Raw genomic sequence first — 5,844 nt, forward strand, 5'->3', positions numbered from 1 at the left:
GTTTATCGTTTTTATTTACTTTAAAATCATTCTTAATACATTTTAAAATGAATAAAAATGTGAAAAATGTAGACATAGCTTTGGTGCCCTATTTCGGCCACCTTCATTCTCATAGTTCCTTTCCCTTCGAGAATTCTTCAAAAGTCTTTTTTACGTCATCTCGTTTGTCGAAGCTACATTTTTTGTTATTCTTTTGCATTGTATAATCTCTGGAGTATGTAAAAACTAAAAAATCATGAAAATTCGAGGAACAAAAAAAAGTGGTCGGAATTGCAAGCTGGCCGGAATTTGGCACACTTACGTCACTACCGTCTCACTACTCATCCAGCGACTGCAGCGATGACTCACCAGTTAGGTCATCCAAGCTGTTCGTAAAGTTTTGGCTCATTTTTTTTAATCCTGTGCAGCTTCTGTGGTCCGAGGAGAAATCCAAATTCGTCAGATCGGATCCATATTTTGTAGTACTAAAAATAATTTTTTTGATCGTCTCATCGGCAGTCCGATCTTACGTAGCAGAGGATGGTGGGGCTACATTGAAAACGCTATTTTTTCGCATATTTCTAAAGGAAGTTAGACTTTAACGTAATGCAATTTAGATAGATAAAACAATTGTGAATCTAAATTAATTTATGACTAGTCCCAGCTTCCTTTTGAAATATGTGAAAAATAGCGTTTTTAATGTAGCGTCAGCTTAATATAGTTCCAAGTTCCATCTTCCCCTACATATGCTTTTAGAAAGGGAAGAGAATGAGGTATCAACAAGCAGTTTTCGGCAAAGATTAAATATCGGATGGATGACACAAGATGGTGATATCGGGTCTTAGCTCTCATGACATAACTTGATTTTAAGTTTTTAGTAAATACTATAAAAAAACTGGTCCTTAGACCTTGTGAAATAGTCTCCAAGATAAAGTAGTATCTCTAATACGACTGAGATCTCAGGTTCAAGCATACGTAGTTGCAGATTTTTTTTAGCTATCTTGAATTAGTCCAATGGATAACTAAAAATAAATGAAAAATCGAACCGCCTAAGCATTGGAGGTTGGCAAAATTACTATTTACGATATGAAAAATTCAGTTGGTTACAACCGTTACAACTATTACAATATTCAATCACAGTCCATTGCATCATATAATTATTAATGTCTTTGTGATTAAGATAGAACGGAGAATGGGAAATGCATAATGGACTCAATAAGGTAGCCTAGGAGTAGGGGATCCGAAAAGAAAGAAATCCGACTCACAAACAAATTCTGATCTATTTAATCTCAAACATCGCTCAATCTCCATTTTCTTTACAATTGAAATTTTATTAAGTTGTAGCTGAGGTCAAGACCTATCCAACGATGGAACGCACTAACCCCTGGTCCTGATATGACCGGTGTTATACACGAAAAACTTGACCGGACTAAACAAATTTTGATGAGATTTAGGATGTTGTGGCAGACATAGAGACCTCTCCAAAACATTAGGCCACGCCCCTTTCCTTTCCACCATACTTATGAATATACCGTAATTGACTGGACTTAATGGACTATCTTTCTTTAATGTTAATTAACAGATTTCTGTCCACTTTTTTATTGGCTATCTGTAATCAAACTATTAAAAAGACAATGACTAGTATTAAGCCTAGTTGTAACTTATCAAACTAATCAGGGATAAGGCTTTTCCAAAGAACCCAAACCCGTTATTCAAGCGAAGAATTCGTCTTATTAACATATGCCAAATTGGTATTATACAATACTTTCTAGACTTTGTGTATTAAAACCAGTGATAAGCCCAGATATGCTTATGGTAGCTGAGATTCTTTATAGGTGACCTCGAAATGCGTGCAACTCGGGGTGCTTGCAATTCGGAATGCGTGAAAATTCGATTGTGAGTTGAATTTTGGGGGTGAAGAATCGCCTCGATTAAACTGTTTTCGGCAGTCGAAATGGATGAAATTGGCTCGACGCGATTCTTTACCCCCAAAATTCAACTCACAATCGAATTTTCAGGCATTCCGTGTTGCAAGCACCCCGAGTTGCACGAATTTCGAGGTCACCTATAAAGAATCTCAGCTACCATAAGCTTATCTGGGCTCATCACTGGTCATTTTCTATTTTAAATAGTCTAAGTGGGAAAGACCAACAAAAGAAAAAAAAGTTCATTGAAATCGGTTAATAAACATAAGAAATAGAGTCCGGTCCATATGGATATACAGTAGACTCTCACTCAATCGGCTCTTTTTCAATCGGGCGTCAAATTTTGTTGACAGTTTTCACGCTTAATTATGAAGCTAATTTGCTCAAATTCGCTGTAGTTCTTCCTATTTTATCGTGATTCTTTATAATTGAGTACTTTTTGTGGAATTTACAGAGGCTTTGACGCTAAATTCTACCGCTAAACCGGATGACATTTTGCCCCATATTCACGATTGAGAGAGAGTCTACTGTAGTAAGGGTCGGGGTACAGTGGGTTGGGGTAGGGACGGATGGGACCCATTCTTAGAAAGATCGTGCTCTCAGATACAATATAAGGTAAGGGGCTGTATGTCGGCCACTTAAGGATGGGTTTTATGAAAAACTTATGTAAAAGGACATTTAATTTGCCTGTTTTGATCAAATTTTCACCCTAAGTTGTAGTATAGATCTTTGTCCATCTGATTGTACACTTTATTTGGAGATAAAATAATTTTAGATTATTAAAAAATTAAAATGTTTTAAAAATGTAGAGTGTACCTCAATTCGGCCACTTCAATATAAGCGTTTCTCTACTCGGCCACCTGGGGTTCCTCTAGTCGGCCACCCATTTTTCAAATTTTAAAAGCCCGTAACGTTTTTACGAACTAGAAAAGGATATTGACAAAGAAAGAAAGAAAACCTTTAAAGAATAGTAATTTTAAGAAAACAAAAAATTGTAAGAGAAAAATTCTTTTTATTCTTTTATTTAGCCGGCCGAATTGAGGAACATGGCTTTAAAATTTCACACCTTCACATTTAAGACAGAAAATTAATATTTTTATCAATAATGAAAATAAATTTATTGCACAGTGAGTTAGTTAAAGTTCTCAACTTGCGGTTTGACTCAAAATTTGACTGCTAAAGTAATCTGTACAGGTAATAAATCGAATAACTCTTTGTGAAAAAATGTCGTGAATATTATAAAGAACATCAAAATATGCTGAAAAATGACCAATATTGCTTAAGGTAAATTTGAATCCTCTGACTTTTAATAATTTTTTTTAATGTTTTGTGTCTAATTTCATTTGTATTCTCGGTCATTTGTGTTATTTATACAATTATTGACCTTATGATGTTATAAAACTCCTGGAATATTATTGCAAAATTATATAATATGAATAAATAATTCCACCGGCCGACTTGAAGAACACATAGTGGCCGACTTGTTAAACGGCCGACTAGAGAGTACCTTACCTTAGGCTAAAATTTCATCGAAATCCCTTTATAAATAAAGAAAATGCAGTCCGGTCAAGACATTTTTGATTATAGCTCGGGTTAGGGAACATCAAGGGAGGAGTGCGACCCACCGTTGGAAAGGTCTCGACCCCAGCTATAACATATTAAAATTTGAAGAAAAAGCATCGTCTAGTTTTCGAAATATTCGAAATCGATTAATCGAAGATCGATTTTTCGATTAATCGGACCTTCGATTAAATCGGATAAAATTAGGGTGTCACAAAGGTTATAGTGCTCCACGAGAGCTTTCCAAAACACCAATTTTTTTTGCATTCCGATACAGTAGATTCTCTCTCAATCGGGAATATGGGGCAAAATGTCATCCGGTTTAGCGATAGAATTGAGCGTCAAAGATTTGTAAATTCCAATAAAAGCGCTCAATTATAAAGAATCATGATAAAATAGGAAGAACTACAGCAAATTCGAGCGAATTAGCTTAATAATTAAACGTGAAAATTGTCAACAAAATTTGTCACCCGATTGAAAAAGAGCCGATTGAGTGAGAGTTTACTGTAATTAGAACCGGAGATATGACCATTCAAAAATTCAATTTTTGACCCCCTCTAGTTCTGGTCAGGGGGGTCGGAGGGGGTGAAGTTTGATATCGATCGAAAGCTCTTAGGTCCAGCTATAATATACTAAAATTTGAGATCGATCGATGCCATAGGGGCTAAGTTATCGAAAAAACAAAATTTGGCGGTGTTCCAAAATGGGGGAATGGGGGGGTAGGGGGGTGGTTTTGACATCATCAACTTCTAGCGGCCCAATGACTTTTAGCCTTTGCCGAAAACCGCTTGTCGATATCTCTTTCCGTTCTCTCTCCAGAAGTCGAAATGTAACGGCCGGGTTGGGACGGGACGGAACGGGACACGGGACGTCCACGAAAATCGATTTTTGGCGCACATGATTTTCGTGATCTATAAGTGTCAAAACGTGTACATCCAAAATTTGGGCCCGATCTGACGAGGTCGGATTTCACCTGTGACCACAAAAGCTGAGATTGTAAAGAATCTCAGCTAATTGTAAAGAATCTCAGCTAAAACCCAACTAACGATTGATAAGAAAGACAAAGACATTTCAACCAGAAACTTGTTGTAAAGTTCCCAATAGACTCAGACTGATTCTCGAGAATATTAGGGAGCTTAGGATTATCGATTAAAGGACTTTTGCATGAATTTATTTTATCTAATCCTTTACTGCCATATTTGCAGACTAAATAGTCTCGAGGATCAGCCTGGTCAATTCGGGCCATAGGGACAAAAACAACGTTATTTACAGTTATTTAAGTTTTGGCTTTGAATGCCCATTATACAGAATGCTACATATATTATATATATTTAAATATATAAATAAAATGATTGTAAAGCTTATAAAAGTTTAATAATAATCACTATGACGACAACACTAGTGCTAATTTAACAATAAAGACGTTCACATGACGCCAACGTAACGTCGTCTTGACCTAATTTAGGCCTCTGGTCATACGATGCCACTTGGGTATGGGAATGCATTAAATATTTTAATTAATAAGGTTAACGATTAATATATGACCTCTTGCAAGAGCATTTCTCACTAGTTTGGACTCATTTCTTGACTTAAAATGTTCGAAGGGTGACAATAAGAAGAGGATTTCACGAATTTATTAGACTAGTAAAAGTTCTTCTTTAATTTTGAAACACGAAATATGTATTAACAAATCCAAGTTTCTCATAGGATTTCTAAAAATTAGACAAATTGGATAATAACATTTTCATCTTTTGCCATATTTTAGTTTCCTGAGCATGGAGCATATAGGTTTGATACAAGAGGTTCCTATTCCCGCTATCACGCGATACCAAATAACCAAATGAGCAATTGGTGAACGAGAAGAAAACATACAGAGAGAGCAAAAGCTAGAGTAGTTATTGAACACGGAATCACTTTCTTGAGACGACGAAAAAACTCTCAATCGAGATTTGTGCATATAGTAAAAATGAATTTAATTAAATTGTGAGCTTCAGTGAAAATACTGCTCTTGTGTGACTTTCCCACAAGAATCCAGATCAATTAATTCTCAGCATTGATCATGCTAACCCAGCGATCGTATAGGTCTCCAGTATGCGATCTTAGCGGCATATTGACTTTTACAATGGAAAATGAAAATTGTACGTTTCGCGCAACTTAGTGAAGAGTGAAATTATTTTTCTTGCTCATGTGTATGTGAGATGGCGCGAAAAGTCTCAATGGATTTTTCACTGAGCATCACCACATGGTGATCGTGTGTGATCGGAGTCTTGGTTATTGGCTGGGGATGGATCATGGTGAGTTTTGGATTTCCGTGTGGAGATCAACTTTTACCTCCACCAAAGAGTATAGAAGAAGTCGATGGCAATTGTTCCGGCACTTC

Source organism: Phlebotomus papatasi, chromosome 1, assembly GCF_024763615.1.
Source record: "Phlebotomus papatasi isolate M1 chromosome 1, Ppap_2.1, whole genome shotgun sequence".
NCBI lineage: Eukaryota > Metazoa > Arthropoda > Insecta > Diptera > Psychodidae > Phlebotomus > Phlebotomus papatasi.